The sequence below is a fragment of the Cupressus sempervirens genome, chromosome 11 (assembly GCF_028749045.1).
Source record: "Cupressus sempervirens isolate cs-2001-9-10 chromosome 11, ASM2874904v1, whole genome shotgun sequence".
In the NCBI taxonomy this organism is placed as follows: Eukaryota; Viridiplantae; Streptophyta; class Pinopsida; order Cupressales; family Cupressaceae; genus Cupressus; species Cupressus sempervirens.
The window spans coordinates 587054616-587064615 of record NC_143128.1 but is presented as its reverse complement, the minus strand read 5'-3'; the positions used below and the strand labels follow the sequence as shown (position 1 = coordinate 587064615).

The 10000-nt window shown below is 36.6% G+C and overlaps 2 pseudogenes; both read right to left on the bottom strand.

The window, feature by feature from the left end:
* Positions 1–283: 283 nt before the first annotated feature.
* On the bottom strand, positions 284–2263 carry LOC149531019 (L-type lectin-domain containing receptor kinase IX.1 pseudogene; annotated as a pseudogene).
* A 5177-nt stretch (positions 2264–7440) lies between these two features.
* LOC149531018 (L-type lectin-domain containing receptor kinase IX.1 pseudogene) lies at positions 7441–9459 on the bottom strand (annotated as a pseudogene).
* Between the last annotated feature and the right edge of the window lie 541 nt (positions 9460–10000).

The following is a 10000-nucleotide window of genomic DNA, read 5'->3' as shown; positions in this document are numbered from 1 at the left end:
TTAAGAAAAAGTCACTATTTCATGAGAGATGGATTCTTGTGAATCACTACTCATGAAACATGAGTCAATGAGTGTAACTCAAAAACTACACTATGACAATATCACAATTTCATTTGCTGTGGAAAATATCTCCTACTAATCCACTGTATTTTCATAAATGAAAAAAAAAAATTGCTATGTATTTTCATAAATGTAAAAAACAAATTGACTATTCATTTGTCTTTGGTACATTTTGTCCTACCAGTCTCCATAGCCATGATCATTAAATGGGTTTAGAAATTGTTTACACGGCATTGTCTGCAGTATAAAATTTTCCATCAGACATGGACGATAAAGCAGGGATAGCATCATGAGAGGTAGCGTATACCGTTTCTGGATAACTGAGAGGAAGATAAGGGATTGGAGATTTCATCTTCAGAATATCGATCACCTGTCTTATGGTCAATCTGGCTTTTGGATTCGGATGAGAGCACGACAACCCCACTAACAATATCCTTTCCATCTCCTCCCCGTTGAAATCTCCACCAAGCTCTGCATCGGCGGCATCCCAAATCTTACCCTTTCCATATAAGTCCCAAACCCACTCCACTAATCTCCAATTATGGTCTTCAAGACTCCCGTCCACAGCCTTTCTCCCGCACGCAATTTCTAGACACACTGCCCCAAAGCTGAATACATCCGATTCTGAGCTCGCCTTCCTCGTAACGAAACACTCGGGTGCGACATACCCGCATGTCCCTGCCACCATTGTCGTGTCGGAGGCTGCACGCTTTCGCTCCACCACTCTGGCCAGCCCGAAATCCCCAAGCTTTGCTGTGAATTCAGCGTCCAACATAACATTGCTGGCCTTTATATCTCTGTGGACTACACGCTGGTCCCATTCTTCGTGGAGATACAGAAGAGCACAGGCTATGTCACATGTGATGTCGTACCTTCTCATCCAATTCAAATCACTACTCTTCTGCTCGCCAAATAAGTGTTTGTCAAGGCTTCCATTTGGGAGATATTCGTAGACAAGAAGAAGTTGGCCCTTTTCATGACACCATCCGTAGAGCTGAACAAGGTTGCGGTGCCTCAGCTTGGAGATTATACTCACTTCTGAGATATACTCCTTCTCTCCTTGTTTCGAGCCTTGCGATATTCTCTTCACTGCCACCATCTCTTTTGAGGAAGACAAAATACCTCTGTAGACTTGTCCGAAGCCGCCCTTTCCAAGCATCTGATCATTGCTGAAGTTCTTCGTTGCAACGCGGAGGGCAGAATAGGAGTACTTTTGCGGGCCTAGAGAAAATTGTTTGTCCAGCTCTCTGCTTTTCAAGTTATCGCTGTTACCATGCCGCCGCCGGGCTAAAAGCAGTACCAAACACACCATTGTTGTACACACTACCACCACCCCGCAGACTAACATAATAACATTCCTTTTTCTATTTCTCTGGAGCTGTGAAGGTTTTTTGATTTCCCATGAATATTGCGAATAGAAGTTCCAATTGAAGATGTCGTGAGACTCCGTTGAACCAGGCTCCGTAGAAGCGGAGAAACCAATCTTGACCCTCTGAGGAAGAAACTGACTGAGGTCTATGTCATAAGACAATATCGGTGTTGTGGGTTTCCCCACCCCTGTATATGTTTCCGTGGAAAGATAGAGTTGGAGTTTCTTCGCTAACCCATCGTAGTCAACCCACGCTCTCCATCTCCCGCACCCGCTGAGTCGACAGTCGGTGACAGAAACATTCACTTTGGAAACAACGCCATTTACATCGACTCCCACGTGGTTGTCATCCATGTCGAATGGAGAATTCATGAACGTATCGAACTCCACAGCCACAATTTGATTGGAGATTTTTCCATCAGATGTCTGATTAAAGAGGCCAAGCCATTTCCCTCCGCCATTTGCAGGTGGCGCCAAGTCAAAAGGAGCCATGAAAAAAGTGAGTCCACCCCCGTATTTGCTGGCGATATGTGGAGAGATATCGAAGGAAAAAGCGGACGAGAAATTGGCGAGAGCGCGAGAAGAGGCAGAGTGAATCCACAAGGGAACTGCTTTGTTATAAGTTGCCCACGCCCAGCTTTCGATAGAATGAGTTGACCATGGCGTGAGAGAAATGTAATGGGTGTTCCCAATAGAGGCAGGCTCAGCGTTTCCAAGCAGAATGATGTCAGCCATGGAAGAGAAAGTGTAGTTAAATTCACTCTCTCCATCTACTGCCAATTGTAGAGTACCAAATAAAAAGATGAAGAAGGAGAACGAAAAAAGCCTCGCCATATGTGATGTATTGCAGAAACATGATTTAACAGCGTTGTTTTATAATCGATATTTCACAAGCCTGCGTGGGTTCCAGAGCCTTTTTTGTCGGTCCTCGTTACTTGAATTGTCTATAGAGGCATCAAAAAGGCATCAAAAGGCCTGTGATAAGACAGAATATAGCCATAATTGATTTCTAATTTAGTTATTAAATTCAAAATAGCTTTCTTTGTCACACGCCTGTTCATGCCGTATAGCTAGCTTTGTCATTCCCTATAACTAACACGATTTTCTAAACAAAATATCTGGCTTCCCTAGGACTTGTTTATGTCTCCTTGTTTCTTTACTGGTCTTTCCCATGTTTCACCCTCATTATCATCTGCTTGGGCTGTTTTTAATGCTTTAAAACCATTTCTATGTTTGCTTACAGTTGTCGCATAGCTCCCTGACATCATACACTCCTCGATTTAAATCGTATTTGTTCATGAGTCCTTACTGTCATTAGGGATTTTTATGTTTCCAGTGGATTTACAATAGATTTTCTTACAAGATTGCAAACACCGCTGCTTCACACAATTTTTTTTCTTGTACAAATTCAGCCCTTGTACAAGTATATGTGCCCAATAAAGAGTATGGCATAGTCAATGTTTTTAAGAAGAAATCATTTCAGATTGGAGGAGGGACTTATCTCAACATTGAAATAATAATAAAAATATATATCAAAAAAAAATATTAGATAGGTTAAATAAAGAGAAAAACTAAATTGTTTTAAGTATGGATTATAGTAAAATATATTCTTGTTAGCAAAAAAAAAAAAAAGTGCTTATCACTTATAAGTTTGCATTTATAATTTTACATATCTAAAATCTTTAGTTTAGAATAATGTATGTGTTATTTCATATCATGTTTTAGTTCTCATAATTATTTAAGAATATCATAATTAAAATTCTTTTAATTAGATATATTATATTGAATTTTATCATCTTTTAGCTTTTCTTCTTCTTCTACATACTAACATCATATTACCTTCATCATTTATGTTTAAAAAGAATATTTGGATGAACCTTAAAATAGCTAATGCTAGCATGATTAGGATTTTCTTATTCCAACATATAGTAATGACAAAGAAGAGTTCCATGCTATGGTATGTCTTGATTAGAAAGAGGCATTTGATCATGATTGTGAGTAGATTCGCTTAGTTTGCAACTTGAACTTTTAGACAAGATTCTAGTATGTCTAATCTATAGATATTAAAGTGATAATTTTCACCTTAACAATAGTTACTTCTACACTATTTCAAAGTATTGCATTATTTCCTTGCAAGACATGAAGGAATCTCAATATTTAGGCTGCACATTCTCCTAAGTTTACAATGACAAAAGTAAGTATTGGGGCCATTCAAATGATAAAAAATAAAGAAATTAGTCTTCCAAATGTTCTAGATGAAAATAATACTATAGATTTTAATCCTTCTAAGCCATCAACTTGAAGGATTTGTTAGAATGTTTCTAGAATGCTAATATTACATAAAAAATTCTTTGTGGGTGATCAAATGAATATAATTGAAATTGCATGTATTAAGAATAATGATACATAATTATTTATAAGAATATCTCAAATAATTTATTTAGAATTATTTTACATCTTTTTAAAAGTTTAAGTATGTGAAGATGTGATGAAAATTTATATATATTAAAAAAATATGTTCATTAAAAAACTCATTGACCTATGTTTCATAAGTACAATTCACTAGAGCCCTTCTTTCATATAATGAATGGAACACTTTAGTGCTCATTGGTATGATCCATTTTTATACCCTAGAATTGTAGACCATAAAAGAACCTTTCCTTCTCTTCTTTTGCAATCTCATGAGAGGATTTTCTTGTGAACTACTCATGAAACATAGCTAAAAGAAATTGACTCAAAACTTACAATCATCACAATTTACAAGTTTGATGTGATACAATTATATTAATAAAAAAATTTAAAAATTGAATCTCATTTTTCATTAAAATAAATAGAAAAGTAAATTTGGACATCATTGATTATTTAATGCCCATGAGTCGAAATTGGCTCAAATTGAATTGAAATTGTCAATGCAACAGTGACAAAAGATATAAATGAGAGGAGTCTTTGAACAAAGCCTGCTAAGTATGAAGTCAAGAGTTTCACCCTTTAGTTGGTCGACTCATAGGCATTAAATAATCAATGATATCCAAATTTACTTTTCTATTTATTTTAATGAAAAATGAGATTCAATTAAAACAAATATGTGACTAAACAAATTGGCAGTGATAAGTGTATGTTTGAGAAGATAACCAATATGTATGTAAGACATCCAATAGATAAGATTGACAACAATGCAAATCTAATTATAAAATCATTCCAAGTAGAGATAAGATAAAGATACAAAATTTCACCTTCACTTGTGAAGAAATTCAAAGATGATATATGTTTCATGGTTGACACAGATCTCAGTTACATAGAACTAGTTGGACCACTTGGTAATGAAGTTACTGAGGAACAAGCAAAAGGATATGTGGAAGAAATCCTAAATTTGCCTAGAGATGAAGAATTTAATAGATTTGGAACCTATGAAGAGATAATGCAGTTGACATGTCAAGCTCAACTTGAGAAATCTTCAAAGAAAAAGGTTTCAAGCCATAATAAAGAAAACCATGTAGGAAGCATTTATGACACCAGAAGAAGTAGCAAAAGTAAAACAAATTGTTACTGGAATGAGGTAGATTGGTGAAGAAGGAATCATGAATGTGCAACTATTACTAGTGGAAGGAACATCTTGGGGCATAATAGTCATAGAACAACAAGTAGCAACATCAGCCATACCAGATGCCATAGTTTCACAGATACAGACCATAGTTGTACTACCAATGCAAAAGGAGAAAGGTGAAGAAGCAACTATAACAAAAGTAGAGTCAGCAACCCCTACCAATACCAAGAGATTGGTAAGGTTGATAGAAGTGAAGTTAGAACAAGCTGAGTCATCACCAAACAAGAGAACAAAGTAGATGGCTAGTGGAGTAGGAAAGAGAAGGAAAACTTTACAAACAATTGAATTAGATGAATTTGACAAGGAAGAAGAAACAGAGGACAAACCAATTACAAGAGTAGAGATAGAGGTAAGGAAACCTTCTCAAAGAAAAACATGGAAGCCAAAGGTTAAAATTTTAATGATCAAATTATCAATAACAACAATTTTATACAATTGAATAATTGTTATGATCATTATAATAACATGGATAGACTGTAATTGGAGAATGCACTAGTTAGGTATATCATTCTAACAAATAAGAAATTTGAAGATTTTTAAAAGAGCATACCAAAAGATAGGTATAATAGATTGATTAACAGAAGGAGAAGAGTGGCAAAAGAGGATAAAAGAATCAGAGAAAATTGGATCAGAAAATTCTACAAAGTTAACACTAATGATGACTTAGACGCCAAGTAACAAAAGAAGAGCAATTTTTCTAGTGGGTGGTAATTATGAGGAGGTGCACAAAGAAACAAAGCTAGCCATTGTAAATTTTATGGCATCCACAACAAGACAAGAACATGGAGTAGTAGCATTGACAACAATAATGTCAAAATCCACTCCACAATTCTCTATTGGTACTAATACCATGCAAGAGGATAGTACAAGGATCACTCCATAAACTTTAGAAAGATCTCTGTTGTTGTTTTTATTATTATTATTTTATTATTATTTTTAAATTTTTCTAATTTTAATATTTATTTTACTTACTATTAAATTTTTTAAGTTGTATAAATTTTTATTTTTATTTTTATTTTTTAAAATTCTATTTTAAAATATATTTTGGGTCCTATTTTTTGTGCTCCATTTTCTTGGGCCCTACTTTTGAGGTCTATTAATTCGGCCATTCAATTTGGCTTTCTATTATATTAGTCACCTATTATTTTGGGAATGTTGTTTTATCTTATGATTTTTAAGTTTATATGAAATTAAATTGTTTGTAACCACTCCAATTTCTTTTTTATTGACAATGAATCTTTTTGGCATATTCTAGTACTTGAATTTGGGACTGGTGTCGCCATTGTATAGAATGCCTCTCGGCATGACTATTGATTTAATCTATAAAGAATCTCAAATTTGTATAAAGATCAAAAGTATCAACACATCAAAAGCATCTATATTCACATTCCATATTCAAGGCAAAAACAATATATATTTTTCGATAACATTTAATATATTCTTTCTTTTCAAATCACTTTAATAGTTTATGTATTTAAGTTTGCTATTAAAATAAATTGTTAATTCAAAAGTAGAATGAAGAGAGAAAATATTATTTTCTGAATCACTTCATTTGTTTATGAGAAAAAAACTAAACAATCATGGTATTTGAAAATGAACCAAATATTTTTATTAACTACTCAATCAATTAAGAAATGTCATAGAGAACAAGTAGAGTTCAATAAACATAAGTAAAAATGTATGTCTATTTTGATAGTGTTGGAGTGGTAGTTGTTGTTTACATCCAAAGATCGACTTGTTAATACCCAATACAACCTCTAGTCTTATTAGAAGATATAAAAGACTATCAAACCATGTCACCAATTCCAAAGGGAGACATTGGCGATTAGTCTAACAATCCCTCCAACAATGTAACCCAAGAGTGTCTGAACCTATGAGCAAGCTCTGCTACAACTTGCTATAGTGGTGGTTCTTGCTGTACTAAAAAGATCAACCTATTAATGATCAATACAACCATTAGATTTATGAGAAGAAATAGAAGGTCATTAAACAATGTTAGGAATCTCAAAGGGAGATGATGGTGATTCGTCCAACATATAGTTTGTGATAAATTCATAAAAAATAAAACATCCAAAAGGTGACATATAAAGAAGAATTACTTGTTGCTTGTGAACTGAATTTATTTATCTCAGCATTTTTTCCCCTTTTCAAATGTAAGGCACCACAGGTTATGAAAACAATTTGACAAAAGACATCCTAGGAATAATCTTATCAGCTTAATAAATAAATGAAAAAGTTAATTCAAATAAGCTTATTGTTAAGCTTTAATGATTTTAAGCAAACTTTTCTGTCGCACACTCAATATTGCATATTTATAAAAGAAGAGATTATGACTTACTACTCTGATATATAAATTGCATGCATTGTCAATCATGTACATGATCATTAAATCGGATTACATTATTGTTTATGCACTCTCAATATTCAATGTATTTTCTTCAGTGCAAGCAGTTCTATCAAACATGGGCGATAAAGCAAAGACAGGAGCATGACAGGTAGTGTACACTGTTTCTGGATAACTCGGAGGAAGTAGAGGGATTGCAGATTTCATTTTCAGGATATCAACCACCTGTCTTATGCTCAGTCTCGCTTTCGGATCCGGATGAGAGCACGACAACCCCACCAACAACACCCTTTCCATCTCCTCGCCGCTGAAATTCCCATCCAGCTTTGCATCTGCTGCCTCCCAAATCTTACCCTTTCCATACAAGTCCCAAACCCATTCGACTAACCTCCAATTGTGGTCATCCAAAGTCCGGTCTATAGCCTTTCTTCCGCAAGCAAGTTCTATACACACTGCCCCAAAACTGAACACATCCGATTCTGAGCTTGCCTTTCTTGTTATAAAACACTCGGGTGCAACATACCCACATGTCCCTGCCACCATTGTTGTGTCCGAGGCTGCACGCTCACGTTCAATCACTCTGGCCAGTCCGAAGTCACCCAGTTTTGCGTTGAAATGGCCGTCCAACATTACATTGCTGGCTTTTATATCTCTGTGCACAACTCGATGGTCCCATTCTTCATGGAGATACAAAAGAGCAGAGGCTATGTCACATGTAATGCTGTACCTTCTCTTCCAATCCAAATCACCCTTTGTCTGATCCCCAAATAAATATTTGTCAAGACTTCCGTTGGGCAGATATTCGTAAACAAGAAGAAGTTGACCCTTTTCATGACACCACCCGTAGAGCTGCACAAGGTTCCGGTGCCTCAGCTTGGAGATTATACTCACTTCTGAGATATACTCCTTTTCTCCTTGTTTCGAGCCTTGCGATATTCTCTTCACTGCCACGATCTCCTTTGAGGCAGACAAGATGCCTCGGTACACTTGACCAAAGCCTCCCTTTCCAAGCATTTCATTATTGCTGAAGTTCTTCGTTGCAGCGCGGAGGGCAGAGTAGGAGTACTTTTGCGGGCCTTGAGCAAAGTGTTTGTCCAGCTCTCTTCTTTTCAATTTGTTGGTGCTGCCATGCTGCTGGCGGGATAAGACCATTGTCAAACAAACCATTGTCATACACACTACCACAGCCCCACAGACAATTAAGACCAGGAAAATAACATTCCTTTTTCTATTTCTATGGAGCTGTGAATGTGTTTCGATTTCCCATGAATATTGGGAACAGAAGTTCCAATCGAAGACGTTGTAAGACTCCATTGAACCGATCTCCCTAGAAGCGGAGAAACCAATCTTGACATTCTGAGGAAGAAACCGGCTGAGATCTATGTCATAAGACAATATTGGTCTTGTGGGTTTTGGCACTACTGGATCCCATGTAAAATATGATTCCCCCGAAAGATAAAGTTGGAGCTTCTTGGCTGCCCCATCATAATCTACCCACGCTCTCCGTGCCTTGCCGTCATTGAGACGACCAATATCGCTGACGGAGACATTCACCTTGGAAACAATGCCATTTACATCGATGCCCACATGGTTGTCATCCATGTCGAATGGAAAATTCATGAACGTATCGAACTCCACTGCCACAACTTGATTGGAGATTTGCCCATCAGATGTCTGGTTAAAGAGGCCGAGCCATTGTCCTTCGCCGTATACGGGTGGCTCTAACTCTAAAGGTGCCATGAAAAATGTGAATCCACCCCCGTATTTGCGGTGGACACTCGGAGAGATATTGAAGGAAAAAGAGGAAGAGAAATTGGCGAGCGCGCGAGAAGAGGCAGAGTGAATCCACAAGGGAACTGCTTTCTTATAAGTTGCCCACGCCCACTTTTCCTTAGAAGTATCTGACCATGGCGTGAGAGAAATGTATCGGCTGTTCCCAATGGAGGCAGTTACAGCGTTTCCATGCAGCAATATGTCAGTAGGGAAAGTGTTAGTGTAGTCAAATCCACTCTCTCCATCTACTCCCAATTGTAGAGTACCAAATAAGAAAAAGAAAAAGAAGAATGGAAAAAGATTTGCCATATGTGATTTATTGCAGAGACTTGATATAACAACATTGGTTTATAATCGATGTGTCCCACGCCTGCGAAGGTTCCAAAGCCTTCCTTGTTGCCCCTCATTTCTGGAATTGCATGTCTACACAGGCATCTAAAGGCCTGTGATAAGACAGAATACAGACATATCGGTTTTAGGTTTTATTATTAAATTCAAAATATATAATGTCCCTTATTTCTCTGGAATCGTCAGGCATCAAAAGGCCTGTGATAAGACAGAATACAGCCATATTCGCTTTCTAATTTTATTATTAAATTCAAAGCTACTGTCTTTGTCAAAGGCCTTTTGGTGCTCTATAGCCAGCTCCGCGATTTCCCATGACTAACATAATTTTATTAACACAATATCTGATTTCCCTATGATTTCTTTGTCTCCTTGTTTATTTACCGGTCTTTCCCAAGTTTCACCTTAAATATCATCTGCTTGGGCTGTTTTTAATGCTTTAAAACCAATTCTATGTTCGCTTACGATTGTCCTTTGCTCCCTGAAAAAAATATGCTCCTCAATT